The following is a 20,885-nucleotide window of genomic DNA, read 5'->3' as shown; positions in this document are numbered from 1 at the left end:
GCTGGCTGTGTTGTAACTGACATCCACAACTCAACAAAGAGCTTCATGCTGCTCGCCCTATTGCATTCTGGGACAAAGGTAGCATCCAGCACCCATCTATCTCACAGGATCTCAATGAAAGCAAGGAGTTGATTTAGCTGGCGTGTATGTTTTCTCTCTGCGCCCTTTGTGTGTGTGTGTGTGCGTGTGTGCACCTGTGTATGTGTATATCCGTGAGTGACCCATTGTGGCCAGACACCTGCCCACAGGCTCCTTGTCTGACTGATGAATCAGTGTCTTCAAGGTGTCTTTGAAGAAGTCTATTGTATGCCTTTGTTCTACAGTCTTAAGCATCCTGTCCTGCGTCTCCCTCTGCACACTAAAGAGAAAATAAATCCACTGCTGACACCGCCACAATGAATGGCCCGGGCCACCGTCCCATCAGCCACCTCTTCCAGCTCCAAACAGAAGGAGAGAAGGATAATGGATGTTGGGTCAGAGCGAGGAGAAATAAAAATAAAAAAAACAAGAGTGAATCTGACAATAGACTTCCATCCTTTTCCCATCTCCCCATCATTTCTACGAAAGAATAAATAATTAAAAAAGAAAACTCCCCAAAAACTTTCTCCTCATTTTTATTCTGTTTTCTCTTTATTCACTTCATTTGATTTCTCTCTTATTTGTGATGTCACACCTGCTATCATTCATGTGCTGCATGGTCTGTCAGGGCAGATTAGAAGCAGGGGCTTGTGCCTCGACAGCCATCGTACAGTATCAATATTGTGACGGCTGAGGAGCCGCCCGTCCTCACATCTCCTCGGAGTGCAAAGACAATTGAAAAGAGGAAGCGTCACAAACCTGACACCCGAGTCACTTCAAGGAATCCCTTTCAAGAAGAAATAAAACCTCACCTGACAAAGCAAAGCTAGCCCAGGACAAGAGTAAATAGCATCAAACAGCAAGGGTATTTCCACTTTTAACAAAAGGAAATGCACCCGCTGGAATCAATTAAGATTCAGGAGGAGAAATTGACTGTGCTCTTAAAAGTTTCATTTTCCTACAGGAATTTTGATTAAGTTGCATGTGCTCCATTGTGCGTTTTTTTTTTTTTTAATAAATGAAAATAGACAAAAGGAATTCTGACTTGGCTCCAAACAGATGCAGGAAGGAGGCACTCTCATTGAAAAGTGGAGGTGATTTCAAAGTCAAACACCATCTCATTGAGACCAAAAGCGTTTTCCTATACGGGCTAATGCATGTCGGTCCAATTTTTCAAATCTCGTATCATTAGGCATAGTCGCTTTGGATTTTTTTGTGTAATGTCTGCCGCTGAAATTTTTCATAGTTTGACCAAATGTAATAATTTCCTCTAGTACAGTACCACTCATTAACCCCAATTATTCTTGCAGGAGGCTACCAAAATTACTCTTTCTTTTTTCCAGTGTTCTCATAACTCCAGCTGCTCTCCTCATCAACCAGTTTAATCTGGGTAAGTTAGACTGGGATGTAAGCCAAATGAAAAAACGTAACATGAGGTTAATCACCCCGAATACATTCTCCAAGTAGTGTAATTTGTCAATTTTCTGCCTTTTCTCTTAGTTTGCGCACACTCCTGCCCTGCTGGAAGTGTCATTAAAAGTTGGCCATTGCTTTCGCTGAAGCAGATTAGGAGAGTTTGTGACCTGGTGACTTCTGGGAGTTACATTTGCTGTGCTAATAATGCAGAGCGGAGGAGAACTGTCACTGATTTTTTAGTGTTTTTTTTTTAAGCTCGCTGCGTGCGACCAGCCTGCTTTAACCAAAATCCCTTTCCTCCAAAAGATGTTTAATTAACGTTTAGTTTAGTTCCACTGTTTAGTTCTGACCCAGCGTCTGCAGAGCCTGGTGAAGGGATGCAAGCAAAGGAGCACTGTTAATGCATCCCACTTAAGATCTCTGCACAAAGCAACAAAGGTCCAGAAAAATAAAACAAGATGGAACAAATAGAGATAGGACGTGACAGAGAAAATAGAAAAAAAAAATCCCAAGAAAAAAAAAATCCAGGGTGATTACAAGATCAGCATGCCACGGTACAATTACCATCGCTTTGAATTTGAAATGGCCATTTAAAGGGCAGTAGAGCATCCTGGAAAATTAAACTGGAGCCTAATTAGCACACTCCAACCTGACAACAGAGCAGCTTTCAGCCTGGCTGAGCAGAGCAGTCAAGCAAGAGGAAGTGACTGACTGAAGGACCAAGGAGGCCCTGCCGCTCCTGCTCTGAACCCATCACACACCCAACTGTGAGACACACTTATACACAGACGCGCATGTGCAAACACACACAGGCACACTGCACCGGCATACACACAAGTTTCCTCTCTTCCAGGCGCAGACATACGAAACATACCTACTCATCTGCTGTATATCAGAAAGCTTTCATCTGAGGTGAATTTGTGATCTAATTATCTGATTTTTGTAGATTTTGTCAGAGCCAATGATTTTTTTTTGTGTACTTTATTTTTCTAACAGAGTGGTGGCGCTCAAGCATGTCTTACATCTCTCAGCGTGCCAGCAGTGGTTGGGTCAGGCCCATGACCCCTGACCCCACACTGTTAAATTAACTCTGCCCCCAGTTGGGTGTTGTGCCAAATGTCAGGAGCGGCCTCTAATCCTGTCTCGCTGTCTGCTTGGCCACTCAGCACCGGACTACCTTTCCTGTCCAGACCAATGTACCTACATACCAGCTCAGCTCAGCTCAGCTCTGCTGCGGGCTCTCCTGCACGGAGAGAGGACCACCTACTTACTCCACCTCAGTAATTCATCATCCAACTGAGGTTTTTTTATTTTTTAGTGCAGCAACAAAATGATGCAGCAGAAGAGCAGTAGTTTTGGGCTGAAACTTTTCACCGTCAAAGTGGGTGAAAAGTGGAATTGCAAAATCCTGCCGGAGGGTTGGAAAAGTGCTGAGGGGAGGTGAAACTAGACACTGTCAAGACAGCTCTGTCTCTGTGTGTGTGTGTGTGTCTGTGTGTGTGTGTGTGTGTGTGTGTCTGTGTGTGTGTGTTTCACCTCTGTCTTTCCTGGGCCCTGGGGTCTTTACTGAGGTCTGGTCAAAGAGAAGGAGAGCCCCATGGCTATATCTGTCACAGAGCACAACAGGTTGACTCTAACTCCTCCTGAAAACTTTGCGCAGTGAAACAGAGTTTGATAGTTAGGTGTTACCTCGATAAAGTTTGAAACTCGATGTGAAATCATTTAGAAATACAAAGAATAGGATTCACGGGGAATGCCATGGGTAGAAAGTCATGTCCTGTATGTTGCTGTTGTGATTTACCTTTTGCCATATTGACTGTGGCTTGAGCAGGAGATAGTTTCCTCTGGACGGATCAATCCAAACCTGTTCTGGAGACCTATGCGACCTCTCCATACCACAGTCATGGAGCAACGACATTGCCTGAAGGCACAGCTAATTTGATTTGAGTCAAATGTGGGGCTCAATCACTGCCTATTAGCTAAGATTTAATTAACCCAAATCGTGTTATTGTGTTTGATGACAAAGAGGTTTCTGTGCGGGAACCTCATTGTCAGATCATTGTTCTGTTGTCTCATTCAGCTCACTCAAAGGTTGACAAAGAAAGACCAGCTGCCAATATGGACTATAGAGGGAAACAAAGGTCTTACGTTATTTTTAATGGAGGGTGGATACTGCATACCTGCACAGAGAAACTGAGCCTTAACCATAGGCACAAAATAAAGAGCCTGGTTGTCTTTTAGAGGTATAATTAATGAAACTGACAAATAAGGCATGGCATCCTGAATTTAAGGTAAATGGAGGCTGTATAAAACATGGACGCAGTCTCCTTGATGTCACCCTAAGGTTTGTGATGAGCCATTTTGAAGCTTAGCGGTTCCAGCCGTCTCCATCTTGGCAGTGCCAGACTTTGGGAAACTCCCTGCTAATCCAAAATTGGGGGCAAAAAGGTGGAGCTGAGGTGGCCTGAATGAAGGCTGGTTGATGAAACCTAGTGGCTCGCTGTCACTCAAAGTGGCCATGCCCATAATTATGCGTAATTTTAAGCCTTCATGAATGAGCTGTCGAGATCAAAAACAGTTTTTTGTACCAGGCTGTAAACATTTATTTCTGCTGGAAAGTCGGGCATTTTTATTATGGACTTCTGTGGGGATTTAGTCGCTTCTGGAGCCAGCTTAAGTGGCCATTCGAGGAAGTTGCTGTAATAGTTATGATGGGAGCAAACCAAGGTGTCATGTGATGTAGTATAAAGAGCAAAAACGTCTGCATATGAAGGAATGTGAGGTGGATGGATGGGGCAAAGACACACACAACTTTCACCCAAGAGACCACCGTGCGTGTCCCATGTGACACTGAAAGCTTATTTTAACCTTCATAACGTACTTAAGTTATCTCGCATGGTAACAATAATGCACTTATTTTAACTCGAATCATAATCATGATTAGGTATGAAGGGGTGTCAGTGGTATCCCGTCAGTGTGGGAAGCATGGAATAAGAAAGCACTGTATTGCCTCACATCACGTCACTTAACTTCACTCTTACTAATGATGCTGTACTAAGGAGTAGGACAATGTATATATATACCATTTAGGCAGTTTTAACAGGTCTTGCTGGCTTGTCACAGAAACGTCCTGTATTTGAAATCAAGTTTCTGTCAAAGTCAAATTAATAGGCAAAAAAATCCCGACACGTGAAGAATGAAAAGTGCAAATCAATCACCTTCAAACAAAATGACATAAATACCATTAAATCCCATAAGATCTTACTTTACCTCACTCCGCTCTTAATGCCTTTCTCTCATCTGGAGTGACATGATATTTTTTCCCTGTGACACACGCTGTAATTGACAAAGCCTGGCTGCACTTTGCCAAAGCGTATTGAGCTGCTATCTGGTTGAAGAATACAAATTCATCCTGAGTTGGAGGTGCTCAACAAAACTGCTGCCAATTATCCGAAGCCCTGTAAATGATAACTCTGTGGCCACTCAAGCATAAAACAAGGAGATGAAGATGAATCTTACTCTTCCCCATCATTTCATCCCATTTAATTGACAAGCTCTCACTCGCTGTTAAATTTAGAAGATTACAAATATGAGCTGAATCTCGAGCACCCAATCCACCCGCTCTAATCACATGCAGAACCAGTCGCAAATTAATCTACATATTTTAATAAGGTGCCAGTAGCAGGGAAGGTGTGTGCAGACATTTAACGGATTATCATCCGCCATCCCCCGAGTTCAGAAATTGAATAAATATCTTTCATATACATGCATGGGAACCTCGGCTGATAGCGAGGAGCTTTTCTCTTTCCAACTTGCTCATATTCTCGTCTCTCTTCGCCTTTTTCACTCTCTCACAGATGAACATGTGGACAAGGCTTTCAGAGGCTTTCACTTCACTTGTGGTCCATAGTCTTATACTTGGGCCGATTAACAGTCCAAGCACTTATTGAACAAAGAAGATGTAATTTCCCAGCCCTGCTAATACCAACAGCTTGTGGGTTTCTTACTTCCAGTGTAATCTTTACGAGCACAGGAGTGAAATATGCTTCCTCCAAGAATTAAAACCTGCTTTTGGAGATGAAGAAGTCTTTGAGTATAAAAATGGACATCCGTAAAACACCACTATAACTTGCAGTTTTAAAAGTTAATAGGCAAACTAAAAGCTTATTGGGGTTGACTCATGCAGCGTCAGTAGTGAGCAACGGCCTGATTAAGCTGAATCCAATGATCTCCTTCCCTTTTCTTTACACCAAACTTCTATTTTCTCCTGACAGTTCTGAATATTTTTCCACACATTAGCTGCAAATATATTTTGTCATTCCTCAGTATAGTGCAAGCATGCCCACAAAAGCATTTTCTTAATGGATAAAGGCTGGTAATATTCATCTCTGAAAAATTTCCAGCTTTTCTGCCATCTGTGCAGCTCTCAAACCTCAAGTCCATTGGTTCTCCAAGTTGGATGTGAACATATTCCAGCTGTTTTCACGCTGCTGATGACCGACCTTCCTCTTGCTGCTCTTCCGGCCTGCTGCATGTCCTGGGAGTTGTGTTCGAAGCCCTTATAAATTGCTGTTTTGCTCCCATGTTCACTGGGAGGCTGCTGATCCTGGTTCTGTTGCCCACGGTGTGCTCTCAGTTTGGCCAATCTTCAGTCCCTTGTTTCACAGCTAACTGAGCTAACTAGCTAACAGCAGCTAGTAGCTACAGCCAAAGAGTATAGTGAGCAGCAGGTAGCAGTTACTCTGCTCCCTATTTGTTCAGAGCAACCTTCACAGGTGGCCAATTCTTACACATTATACCTTTAACCTGCCATTCACCCTCTTAAACATACCTTTTTTCATTGAGCAACACTGAAAATTACAAGTGTTCTAATTCACCACAAATAAACTGGTGATGGGAGTCTTTAAGTAGCAGCGCAAAGAGTTATAAATTGTTTTTTTTTTTTTTTTTCACTTTTCACAATGCCAGGAGGAATATAGCCCCATTACACTCTTGAGGGTCACTTTTAGTGTCTCAAGGTAGTGCTTACACAGACTTTACAACGTGTGTCATTATAGCTCTCCATATAAGGTAGCAGATGGGATGTGAGAGGGAAAGAAAGAGGAGGTCACCAAGGCTGTCAGTTTCAGAGGGAAAGGAGGACCAAAGATCAGCACTCAATTATCACCACTTAACTGAAGTGAATCTTCCCTCTTAATCATGACACCTGTTTGTGAAGTCAGCTTTTTGAACCTCGTACAGTAGCCTAATACGTTTTCTGTGTTTTCTGTCAGCCAACTCGTGGAGACATTTCAAACCCAACTATCAGACAAACGCTGCAAATATCACTCTGAACCAAACACATATTTATCCTCAGTCAGTGATAGACATATCTCAGTACCAAGACAAAACAGTGATAAACCACCTCCACGGCAGTGATTTGTCATTTAGAAGTGATTCGTCTGGTGCTGTCCCATCTCCTGGCTGAGTAAGACATCACATGTCAGCAGTGATTGACAGTTCCCAGTTCTGTCAGGTAGCTGCGGGGGAGCTGCAGGGAAAGATAAGGACATCTATCTGTGTAGTCCCTAATGGCGGGCTGGGGTCACGTGAGGGTCCCCTCCAACCATGATGCTATCTGTATCTAGTAGGCCTGGGTTTCCTCCTACCATAACACCTGTCCTCAGCTGACCTTTGAACCCTGCCTGACCCCTACCACTTATCTGGATCAATCTGTGTGATCATTTTTTTAGTACAGTATGTGAGGAGTCAAAAGATCCCAAAGTAGGAGTGAAATTGCTGATTGGTGAGTTTTTAATTGAATTTAGAACACAGTAAACATGTGTTTACCTGCATGTGTCCGGCCCACAGTGTGGCATCCCTTGGATTTCACTCGGTTATTGTAATAAAAACAGTAATTTCTAGCCACACAAGTGGAAGTACAATACTGAATTGTTGGCGTGACCCTTTAAACTGTGAATTTATCCTAATTTCGATTTGGCTCTGTCTGTGGGACCAAGCAGCAGCTTCCCTCAAAGGAAAGGACACACGGTACTCCATAAAAGATGGATGTCAGGTCGAACAAAGCTACATATTATCATGATTTCTCAGTTGAAGATCCATCCTCTTATCTCCTTTTACAGTGGATGAATACAAATACGAATATGCATTTCAAAACAAAGCAACTGTCACCAAGACACTAAGTTCTAAAGTATTTAACCTTCACCCGTACAGCCATCTATGCACCCAGATTGCCTCGCCTATGCGACACTGAGACACAAATAAGTCATAAGTTGAATGTGGGGGAAACTGTCAAATTCTCCTTTTTAAGTCTTTTAAAACAGCATGTAGCTGAACGAGATGAAGCACTCGATCCACTGGAGTGTACCAGACTGCACAATACTATAATTGTGTTAGTAGATTTAAGTGTCCTTTACTGGTATCTCCTCAAATCTCCTTATTTGGCTTTGTGCAAAAGCAAATGGGGAATCAGGAATTGCAGGGGGTATTGGGGAGGGGGGAGGGGCAAGCAGTGTCCCACTTAACCTTAAAGTACCTTGTATTTAAATCCCTCAACATATGTAGTCTGGACTTAAGATCTGTGTCAGAGTTTGTTTAAATGTATTTAACTAGCTCTTTTGTAATGTTATTAGCTCAGCATTACCGTGTTGACTGTTACAGTAAAGAGGTTTGGGTGCCCTGCTGTGCCTGGGCACTACAGTATACGCTATGCAGATCCTCCTGGAGCCATCTGAGGTCGAGCGACTGACGAGATGGATGGGCTTAGAGAAAAACAGGACAAACGCTTAAACAGGAACACATTTTAATTACAGTATAGATTTAACTGCGCGTCTGTCACAACAACATGAAGAAAGCCCTCTCTGATGAGCTAATGGAGGCAGTGCGTGCGTGTGTGCGTCTGTGGACGTGTGCTGGCATGTTTGACTGTCTTTTTCTGAACAGGAAAGCTCTCTGAGGTCAACCAGGGACTTACCCTTTCCCTGCTCTTACGTTTCACCACTACACTACAGCCTCACCGTGGGCTTATAGGATAAAGTGTCATTTAAAGATGATGCATTTCCAGAATAGGAATTAAGATTAAATTTACAGATGGGATTCTCATATTGACCCATAGCAAAAAGTATAAAATCGGACTGGTATGGATTGATGCGGAAAACTAAAAGCAGCACCTCCAAATCTATAAATGACCTTGTCTGCGAAAGAAGAGAAGGAAAAATGCAAATAGCAACGGGAAATGACAGAGTGGAACAACAGGACATTTTAAGGAGAAACGAGACAGAAAGAGTCGGGGCGGGGGGGTGTAAAGGGTAAGAGAGAAAGCCTTGCTTATTATCTCAATCATCGAGCGGAATAATAGGACAACAAAAAGCCTCAGTGTGCCCAAACCTACCGGCCTGCCTGCCTGCCAGTCGGCCCTGATGTGGTTAAAAAGAGTTTGGCTAATCGACTAAGCTCTCGCCGTCCCCACCCCAGTGACCCAGAACAGCCATCTTCCTCTCCCCCGTGAGACCCCTACAGAGCAAACACTGCAGGGACATTAAACACTCATACACATTTTTAACCATTAACCTAAATGGCAAGGACTGTTCTTTTCTCCTTCCATAAGGTTTGAGCCATTGAATAAACTCAAATGATAATCCATCAATTTATTTCTACTTAGGTTGGTGAATAATGGCGCAATATCACTCCTGGAAGGCGCGTTGGGGAGTACAGATAAGTTCATGAAAAATTGACATCATTTGTTTCAGTAGGGATCTGGATTTTCCTTTTAAACCTGGACAAAAAACCCTAAATATCCTCTACCAGCCACTTCTGCACCCTGCTCGTCTATTATTTTCTTGCTGCCCCTTTTCACCCTCCTGCTAAACACTCACACATGGCCATGTGGCAGTAACATGGGCAGTATGCCAGACCCATTGTTACTGTAAATACTCAAGGGCTAGTGTTTCCCCAGAGGAGTATCCTTTGAATTGTAGCTATATCTTAACCACCTGTAACATGTGAACTAAGTTTGATCCCCCGAACGTTTCCCGTCCCAGCAGAGAACATAAGGCTCTGTGGTGAAAGGAGGGTAAAATCCCCGTGTGTGGATTTCCTTTAATTACAATAACATTTGCAGTTAATTATGTGCAAAGTATTTTAACAGCACAGGTTTCCTGACCTTCTGCGTCACAAACTGTTAAAGGAAAAGCAACAAGATAAAAAAGAAAGGAATCAATTACAATATTACAAAAAAATAAATGGAAATATATGTCAAATAAGAGGGGAACAACTTTGTTACTGCACCAAATGGTTTAAATAAAATAAGACCAAATTCCACTCTGAAGACTTTTGGTTTTACTGTACTGCACTGTGTACTGTACTTGTGTATTTTTATACTAATAATCCACTCCAGTTCAGAGGGAATTGCTGTACTTTTAGTACACCCCTACTACAATTACATATTAATGTTTTACATGTATATTTTTCAACCAGTAGTTAGCTTAGCAAACTTAGCAACACTAAAATGCTGCTGAGACATTAAAGTGACAGGAATGAAAATTCAATAATATATTAGATATATAATAATATATGCTTCTACTTAAAGGTACCTTAAGTAGAGTTTTCAACCACTAGTAGCGCTGTGGAGCAACGTTTGTTCAAGCGGATCCCTGCTTTGTTCGTATCGCTCGTGTGCGTGAGTGTGGCCGACACTGGTTTTGCACTGTTCCCCTGTTTGACAGCTGGAGGCAAAGAAGCATAGCAGGGTACCCTCAGAGGCAAGAAGACTGCAAGCTAGCATGCTAGCATGCATGTCAATGAATCACAGTCACAATTTAAAATGTTCAGTAAAAGATGCGAATACTTCCTCCACCCCCAGCTGCACGTCAGGTGAAACAGTTTGCCGATGCTATCATGCTGATCTTTACTTCACAATGGATGAGTTGCTTCCCCAGTTGTGCTTCCGAAGGGGTGCATGAGAGGAAAAGTTTGTGAACCACAGGGTTAAGCAGCTCTTTGCAAGTGGCGCTGTCTTAAAAGGTCTACCAGGCAGCTAAGAAAACAATGGCCCACTTTTGTCAGATGCTCCTCTAATTCCCTATTGGCTCGATGGAGGGAGCATGTTGGCGTGCTGATTTCCTGTGTGTGGGCGTGTGAGAGTGTGCGCGCATGCAAGTTTGTAACAGCGAGGTGATTGTTAATTTATATCCGTTCATTGCCATCCCCTGTTTTTAATTCTGCCATTAGAGCATTTAAGGTGCTGCTGGCAGAGGCCCCATCACTCTGTTACTGGGGGATGTTGGAATGAAACAGTGTTATTATATAAATACCATTGCACTTTTGACTCCAGGAAGCTACTTCCTGAGGTGTAACCCTTAGTCATTCAGGGACTTGATTTGCAGTAACTAGCCAGGGGTGGACGTGCTTCTCTAACACTTTATTTCGCCCCTCTGCGCTCCTTCCCTCCTCTCTCTCCTTCTCCTTCCCACCCTTCACACACACCCAGGTTTCTCATCTAATTTTAGGACTGGAAATCTCACTCTTTGACATGTCCTGGGGTTGATTTTCACCTCGACCACCGGCACAGCTGTCCGTCCATGTGACGTCCAGAGGCGAGATGTTCTGCTTTATTAAAAAGTGTGAATATTTAAAAAAAAAGAGAGAGAGAGAGAGAGAGAGAGAGAGAGAGAGAGAGAGAGAGGGAAAGAGAGTGAGACATGCACACACAAAAACGAGCCACAATGGCAGGGACTGTTAACATACATCTGTCCAATTTGTACATGCAGAGATGCAGCCCTGCGCTAGCTGGGGCCGAGGTGTGTTTGTTTGAATTATAACTGGCCATCCTGCATGTTGTGTAGCGTACAAATCCATAGAAGAAAGGGTGCTGCTGCAGATCCATTCATCTGACAAACTTCTCAGGCAATTTGAGGTAAAAGACAATAACAATTTACATGACAGAGAGAGAGAGGGGGGAGCACAAAAAAAAAAAAGGATGCAAACTCCCTGCCAATCAAACTTGCTTTTGTGTACACCACAGCAGATAAAAAAGAACCTGACTTTGGAATCAAAAGATTAAAACAAAAGCTCCCTCGTCGAGTGTCTGTAATAGCACCAACTCTCTGGCTACTGATTATATACTGTAGAAAACAACTGCAATTACATTTCTGAGCTCACAAGAGAGAGGCGAAGAGGCAAAACCAGGCCCAGGAGAGACGATTAATAATTTAATTTTTATTCAGACGCAGCCAACGCGCTGACAGCCACACCGTCTCACTGCTTCCCTCATCAGCCGAACGCAAAGCGTGGCCACCAGGAGAAAGGGGGAAAATGAACCGGCTGCGTTTTCCTGCCACAGAATCTCAACGCACACTCCGTCCCCACTGCTTTTCTTCTGCTCTCACATTTGATGAGAGAGCAACAGTGGCGTTTTAATTTAAACGTGAAAATCCCAGTTCTCCGAAAGAGAATGATGCTATTTCCCCCCTAGTGAGTCTTTGGAGAAATCCTCAGCTCCCCTGTGCCTCCGTAACTCCTAATTTATTTCAAGAGTGTGTGTGATTAGAAAAACCCTCCTAAATTACTGTATCGCACAAAACGGTATAATTAAATTAATATTGGATGTAATAATTACTTTGTGGATTCTCATTTTTCATACACACAGCTGCTTTGTTGCCTGAACCATTAGCATTTGTCTGCTGCAATTAACAAAGGCTCTAATGAGATTTCTGCCTATGTACGTGTGTGTGCGTGAGCGTGACTTTGTGAGGCCTCGATCGAGTGTGTGTGCGCGCGCGCGCGCGTGTGTGCCAGAGTGCTTATGCATGCAGATTTGACTGTATAGTGTGGGTTAGCAGGCGCACGGCTCACCCTTACAAATATATAACAGCTCCGCATTTCGTGACACGTTAAAAGGGTTTTGTCATCACGGGGTTTTTTACGAGTACCTTTGGACAGAGTAATTTAGCTTCAATGAGAACGTGAACTTTAAGGAAAAGGTGGAAAAGTTCCCACTTCTTAATGACTAAAGGTTGAAGAATCTCTGTGGTGCCAAGAAAGGTACATTACTCTCAATCTCAACTGTAATGTATTCCCCTACTTGTGAAAAATAGCTACATTTGTCTAATGCATGTCATGGAACTGACTTAATTCTGAATGATGATCCCATCCGCCGATTTCATTCACATTCTCACGCTTACCAAGGACATGAGTCATTTTCTTTCAACTTCCATAGCATGGATTTGATGGAGTTTAACGCCGATATTGAGGCTCGGTTAGGGGAATCGGATTCAGACGCGCTCCCCAAGTTTCAAGTCGGCAAACAAATAAATTCCATTACATTAATAACGCGGCTACATATGTCAGGTAGTCAATAGCTGTCACATGCTGTTGGCAGGTTTGGGACCTGCTCAGCCTCCTCCAGTGGACTTTGAGATAACCCTGTCCGTTTGTAATGACTGCAGTGTGTGTCACAGTTGCCTCTGCGTGTTCTGAGTGGCAGGTGAGCCTCTCTTTTCTTCAAACAGGACAACAGTCTCCTTCTCTCTGTCTGTCTCTCTCTCTTCTTCTGTCTACAACAGACACACTTCTGTGCCAGTACTGTCACTGCGGATGAAAATGTCCCCTAGTTATCTGCCTGTGTAATTGCTGTCTTGTTTGGTTAGGAGATTAGAGGGCTGAAACTCTTTGTGTGGTCTTGCAGATTGAACAAACAGGCACCAGTAGGAACCCCTGTCCAAAAACCACAAGACAGACTCTCGTCTGTGTGACGATAGCGAGCCAGATGGACTGGCGCAGGTGATAATTGTGGTGGTTGGCATGTTGATGGGCCATGTTAGGATCTGACGATGGAGCCTCATTTGAAAGCCATTCCGCTCCGTGCCGTTGCGTTTCCAGATATGAGAGCTGAAGTTTTCCCGCGGAGCGAAGACGGACGACTCTTCTCATGAGTACGTGCACGTTACACCTGGTGATTATTGTTAGCGGTGCAGAAGAAAGGATTGTGTGGTTGAATTTGTCAGGACTCTTGAGTTCTCATTCTGTCCCCGCTAACCGGCCCGCTCTCTTTTGGGTACTGTATACAACTGCTGCACCTCTCCGAGTGCTGAAGTCTGGTTTGGTCCTCTGTGTGCTGTCGCTAGTCAGAAGTGACAGCCTTTATTTCAGCAGCCTGCACTTTTCCTCCCTGTCTCTGAGGGTGGTATCCCATCAACAACACAGCCTCAGCCTCAGCCCTGTACAATGCTACACCAAGGTCCTCACTATTAAGGCAAATTTCCATCCCAAGCCCTCCAATCTCCTTTGGCCTGCATGCTTTTATTTCCCTCTTCTTGCTCCTTTTTTTTTGGTCGTTTTTTTTTTTTTTCTTTCTGCTGTCCTCCCTCCTGTGAAAAGCGTAGAGAACGTCAGGCTCCTCTTGTCACGGCGCTTCCAATCAGTGGGGCAGAGCTCAGGGATCATGTTTGATACTGTCAGATGGCCTGGAAAATTAAAAACCCAATTAAAGTGGCAGTCCAGAGGTCAGCTCTTCTGCATATCAAAAGCTCTCCTCTGGCTATTCTACACAAATTATATCCGTTAACAGCTCACTTTGCTTAGGCTGCACCAGCGCAGCACTTAGGGAGTAATAAGTGCTTTCCCCTCTCTCTGTTCCATTTCAAATGTAAACCTCTGTGCCTGCTCAGCCAGAGGAAACAGAGACGCACAAATCATTACCAAATAATTTTTCGTTGTTTCTTTCTTTGAGCAAGACACAAAGCTCTGTCGCTGTATTATTAATGTGGTGCGGGAAAGAGAAATACAACCAGGAGTTTATTTTTAGATATGTTTCCACCTAACTCTTTTCCTCCTCTTTCTCCTTTGTCCACACATGACATGCTACATTTCTGCCCATATTTATCTTCTGCTTTTTGAGGAATAGCCACCAACCAAGCCCCCCATTTCTCTCGCACTTTCTCTATCGCTCTTGTTCTTTTGTGTTCCCTGTTTTACCCACGATTCATTAATTCCTGTACAGTGGTAGGGGAAAGGACAGAGAGAAATGGCCGACCAAGCTTAATGGCATGCGTCTCGGGCCAGGCCATTAATATTCAGCTTAATGTTTCTGATAACAGGGCTGGGGGCCATGAGGAGCCGCTGGCCCAGACAGCCTTATTAAGCAGCTGAAGTGGAATGATGCTCGCTCACGTCAGGGATCAAATGCAAGAGTAAACACACATGCACGCACGCACACACGCACACCCACTCACAGTCAAGACAATTGTCTTCGGGACTTCAGACAGCATCAGGATCTTCCCACTAAATCGCTCCCACCATCCGCCCTCTCTTTATCTGTGTGCCAGTAGCAGCCTCAAAGGTTTGGTAAGTTGCAGTAGCTGTTTGGAGACGTTTCACACCACCGATGTTCCGGTGCGTTGTCATACGTAGGTTGGTCAGCTTATCAAATGTTTATGTTCCCACAAATGAACATAGCCTTGATAGCCTTGACATTTCTCTTTATTTTTTTTTAGCTCAGATTTTCTCTCTCCCCCCCTTTCCCTTTCTTTTTCTGCAGCAAGCCACAAGTCCTCTGCGTTGGGTCTTTTAGCTCCATCTCATTTACATTTAATGACATGATAATACACATTAGCAGACTATTTCAAATAATTACAGCCTTTCAGTCGCTTTTTACCCTCACTTCTCTCCCCCAAATGTTCTTCTACATCCTACATGCTCCGTTCTTTTTTTTCCCTAAACTTTCATATTTCTAATGGCAATAATAGAAAATGCTTTTCCTCAGAAACAATGTATAATAATATGTCACAGGGACAGGGGAAAGGAAAAGATTGAGCAATTTCCGAGGGGTGAATAGGACATTAAGTTCTTTTCTGTGGTAGATGTGGTGAGTATGTTTTTTTCCTGTCACGCTGACGGGGTCTCGTGTTAATGCTAACAGCAGCCGGGCAAATGGGAAGGTGACAGCTCTCCTGTCAGGTCAGCCATGGCCAACGCTGAATGAGAGCTGCTGTAATTCTCCCTTAAGTTCAAAGAATCCTTTCAGAAAACAGGCTGGGAATCCACTGTATTACGCTCTCTCATACTTTTCCTTGTTACGTGTGTAAAGTCTGACATGCTGTGGACCGTTTTAGATAGAAAGAGAGGAGTTGAGAGATGTATCTGATAAGATGTTGAGTGTAAAATAAACATTGTTCAACAGATTCTATGAATAAACAAAAGAACAATAGATAAAGGGACTGGTACTGGCAAAAAATATACCCACAATCAAAGAATCACTGCAGTGTATTACAAATGTGGTCATATTTTTATAGTTCTGACCAACATTTCTATTAATTACAAGAAAGTTTAACTCTTCACAGTAATTGCGGAGATGTGGGAACATGGCAACATGGCTTCACAACAATGTGTGACAGGCAAAGAAAGGAGCGCTCAGATGATCAGAGACGGTATGAACACGGCCAGAAACGCTTTATTTTGAAGTGAAACTGGAAGTGAGCACGCTCATATAGTTGGTGATTATCCGTTATTGCGAGGAAAAACTGTGTGAGCACACGACGTAGCCAGTGCAGAAAGGTTGAGCCATGAAGTTGGTGTGCAAACTTCATGGCTCAACTTCTTTATTGGCAGATTGTGTCTTTAGCTAATGTGATGTATTTCTGTATTTCTACAAATTCGAGGTACTAGTTTTCTCACAGGTCAGCGACGCTACAAACATACAGTGATCTTATGGAATAAGATGCGCCACTGTAGATTAAACTAACAGTAGATAAGGTTAGTTAAAGCAATAAAAGGCAATATACACATTAATACAACAGTAATAATCCAAAACATCATATCGTATCATATCACAGTAAAACACTGACAGGAGTACTTTTACTTTTACTTACAAACTGTCTTCCTGAACACAAGGCTCCAATGACAGGAAAAAACATGGGGCCTGTCACGACCTTACTGCTGTTGGACATGTTCTTTTGTTTCAGCTCATCTGAAGGCCACATTACTTATTCTTTAGTGACATAAAATGATCAGAAAAAGACAATTCAATCATTAATCACAATTATTTGCATCACAGTTCACTAAAATTTCATGATCATGGCAGCCCTAATGGTCACGAAAACTACAAAATAAGACCCAAATTGAGTTTAATCCCTCACATTTTATCTTCGTCTCCAGTTTATTTCCAGGATAAAGGCTAAAATATCATCATTCTTGGCCCGAGAAGTTTGCCATCTTGGAGCTAATGAAACCACAGTTGGATCCATTTAGCCATGTGGATGAGGGCCTTATCAATTTTGGAAACACAATGAGAGAACAGTGTTGGCACCCGCTGGTCCCTCAAGTCCAGTAAAACGGCTTCAAATCCCTTTTTATGGTACCCTGAAGAGTGATCATTGGACCTAATGACTCTGAAAAGTTGGCTGACCGTACCGCTCCAGTCCTACACCTTGTTTAACAGATGTCAACAGACATTGTGGGCTGAGCCTAAACCCATTTGAATTTAGGCAAAGGTGTGAAAGATGACGCATCATCGAGCCATAACGCTTTTTCTATCGCTCCAGGTGTTTATGTGCCAATGCACGTAATATACTGGCTAATGGCTTTAGATGCAGGTGGTTTCAGGCCATGCCATTTGTTTCTGTTTAGCATATACTGTCAGGATTTGTGAGGCTGCTGCTCCCGTCACAGTCAAGTCATTTTTCAGCTTTACTAACTGACACATCGGCAGTTCAGGCATCGGCTGGTTTTCAGCCTTGTGTTGCTTTGAAAACTTGCATATCAAAGCGATGATTGTCAGACGTCCTCTGCTGCTGACACATCAATCACTGACATTTCACTTGATGCGGGCCACCTGTGAAGCTGCTTTTTGTCATTGAGCCCTCGTGGTATCACCTTTAAGTTATGGATTACCTTCCCCTTCAGCAGCATCTTTTTTTAATTGTCTGGACTGATTTTGTTTTTCTTTTGCGCCAGCTCTGTAAATGGTCATACTCCAGCTCAATGACCCGTGTATCGCTGTGACCTCAAGTGTTTTTAAGCTGCGGGTCTGCACGTGAAGCACATGAGCTTCAGATTTTTTTTGTATTTCAATGCATGTCAAAGTTGATAGAGGACTTTCATGTGTTGCTAATGTCCTGCCAACATGCTGTCTGCGTGACAAGCCATTGTAGACTTAATATCTGGAGCCTTTATTCATAACTTGAATCCATTACTTTGCCCACTCCCTCCTCTCAGAATGAGCTTGACACTCCTGCAAGTATGAAACCATTCAATCAGTGAAGGATTTCTTAACTATGAAAACCCAACAAAGGCAAAACTAGAACCTGAAACATTATAATTCTCCATTATGTACTGAAGTAGCTTAATATGTACATTGTCTTATTAGCATATGCCAAACACACAGAATGTTATCTTTGCATTTGCACGTGCTTTTGTATGAATACATTTGCATGTGTGTGTACAGGCGTGCCTGTGCATGCCTCCTTGTCTTAGTGTGTCTTGGCTGGGGAAACAGGGCTTGTAAATGAAATCAAGGTTTCTATAGTGTCTATTTTTTTCCATAATATTGTATGAAAGAATTAGCCATGTGGAAGAGTAAGCAGAGCTCCCTCGTGGTGCGTGCGTGAGTCTATTCCTCGCAGTTGCCCTGCACTGGTCAAACAAATTAAATTACTACACCAGTATGTAAGTAATTTTATGTAAATTATGGTGTTAATGTTCTGCGTCGTGCTGTTGATGATGGGCTGGTGTGTTCCTCCTCTGGTGGCTCTCGTCTGGGGCCCGGCAGTCACCGACTGGAAATGAACATGTGCATTTGCCAAGAACGGTCGACAGTCTGCCCTAATTTCATCTCTCTACTGTCTGTACATTCAAAAGGATTTAACATATCTTAGTTGGCTTCAGGCTGGAACAGTAGTGGGACTTTGTAAGAACAGTGGAGAGGGTGGTTAAGATGAACAGGGCTGTTGCTGTCAGTACAGATAAATCTACATTTGGGGATATTTTTGGCCAAGAGGAACTCTTGGTTAGAGACTTACAGCGGGATAACATCCATTATATTATGTATGTTATTGGACAATAGTCGCTACATATGATGCATTATATGTAATCAAAATCTTAATTTTTCATGTTTCCAAGGCATTGTTTAGTACATCTTTCAAGGCAGAAATGTCTCAATTACAAAACACATTCGTGGGCTTTCAGGCTAAGTTGCACGAAGCACATCGACCTCCATCTTTTTCCCTCCTCACCAAAAGCCTCCGCTGGCATCCTCCCTCCCTCACGTCTCCTCCTCTGGCGGGTACAATTTATACAGCCACAGAGGAGTGCAGGATTTACGCTGGATTTTTGTTTCAGCCATCTATGGAATTAAGAAGTCTATCCTTGCATTTCATTAAATCCTGCCTAATGAGATGACTGTCTCTCCCCAAAGAGCAGATGATAAAGTACCCTATGCCATGGTGCATAAATTAGTATGGTGAGGTTAAATGCTGGAACTGACTCATGTTTCACAAGAGGACCCTATCCGGCAGTTAAATCAACTTGCATAAATACTGTCAACTGCAGGCTGAATTCACCTGCCTGCTTAGAGCTTGCATCCAAACTAACGGATCATCTGCTGGATCATAATGAAATCGAAAGGCAAAAGAATTAGGAAGAAATTTACGTCTTTGTGCACAGACCCGCACACAGATTCACACTCAGCATCAGGATTTTCAAGCTACCACGGAACGAACGCGGAGCGCTTTTTCCTTCTGCATACTCATGTGTTTCCTGTGAAAACGGGCAGCTAGGGCTTATGCGTATTGATTGGCGTTCGAAATATTTACAATAGTGCTGAATGTGTGTTACACCTATCAGGTATTAGCTGATTCTGCCTGACTGGGGGGCTCCCAGTGAACAGTCAGACCACGACTACAGTTGACAAATACTAGTACTACTATACTACTATACAGCACAGGTGGTTACTGTCAAACTGGGCTAGTACTGTGTGGAGTTTGCATGTTCTCCCCGTGTTCACCTGGGGCATCCTCCATAAAATATACCCCCACTAAAAACATGCAAGAAGATCACCCCCTGACCAATGGTGACGAAGAGAGCTGGGTCCCTGGGCGCTACTGTCGGCTGGCAGCCCACCGCTCCTGGTCTGCCGCGGAGGAAGGACGGACCAAGGATGGGTTAAATACGGAGAAAATAATTTCACGGAAGCATGGCGTGTGCATGTAGTGTGCAACTAACTATGTGTGTGATAATAAAAGTACGTTTCTTCTTCTTCTATTGGCAGCAGAAGTATTGGTGCAGCATGAAATGGAAATACTCAAGTAATATACAATAACCTGAAAATCGTACTTGTTGTACTTCCACCACTGAAAGCCGTGTAAGCTTCTTGTTGTGTTGACCATGGTGTTTCTTGAACTGTAGCTTAAAACAGTGAGAGAGTCTTCTCATTGCATTTTTTTTAATCGTTGTATCCCTGCTGCTGCGTCTGTGGCCGTGGGTTTGAGAACACACAAGGAGTGGTGATAATCAGTTTGATCTATATTTCAGCGAAAGCTATATTACTGCAATGATGTGCCCCACATGGCTCATGCACTTTGAAGGAGGCATTTCTGACGTATTAGTATAATTACCAGTGATGAGAAAACGAACCAAATTTTCTTCCACGAGTTCCATGAGCTGCTGTTACAGCACACACTCACACAAACACACACAGAGTGAGAGGACTGAGAGAGAGAGAGAGAGAGAAAGAGAAATCATCAAGAACTCAAGTGTGGGGTTCATGGCTGATTTGATCATCACTTCTAATTGGAAGATCATTTTCATGAAGCCTTTCAAATCAGTGACAGCTTCTCTCCTCCGTTTCTGTCTATCTCTAACAACTCTTTCACCATATTTTTCCGTGGTTTAAAAGATGCCCTCGGCGAAAGAGGAGCAATTGGAGGGGATGCTGGGAGTTTGCTGATATTCCAGGTATTTTAAGCTTTTGGGTCCACATGGGTGTAATGGACTTATTCTCAAGCAGTTCTTGTCTCTCTAATTAGTGGTCCCCCCTCGAGCCGTAACAAGGGCACTGACGAGAGAGGCTTTTTCCCAATGATAATGTGAATGGATACCTGCAGGGGGAGATTTCTGCACTGTTCCTCATCCTGTCAGCCACTCTGGGTAACACTGGGGCTTAATGAACCTGAAAACAAGACACTGTGTGTGGTGAGGGGAGAGTGTGTGAGTGTGTGTATGTGTGTGCGAGTATATCCAGATGGGTACTGTACAGCACCTTAGAGCTGGCTGTGGTATATTTTTTTTTAAAAAATACAGCGCATCTCTGGTGAGAAATAGGCACTCTGTTATGATGATGAAGTCAATTATTGGTCTGTGTGTTTTGGATTTCACCGGAGCTCGTCGGCTGTAAAGGTGAA

This window comes from Chaetodon auriga, chromosome 14 (genome assembly GCF_051107435.1).
Source record: "Chaetodon auriga isolate fChaAug3 chromosome 14, fChaAug3.hap1, whole genome shotgun sequence".
Taxonomy (NCBI): domain Eukaryota; kingdom Metazoa; phylum Chordata; class Actinopteri; order Chaetodontiformes; family Chaetodontidae; genus Chaetodon; species Chaetodon auriga.
Note: the sequence above shows the minus strand (reverse complement) of the source record.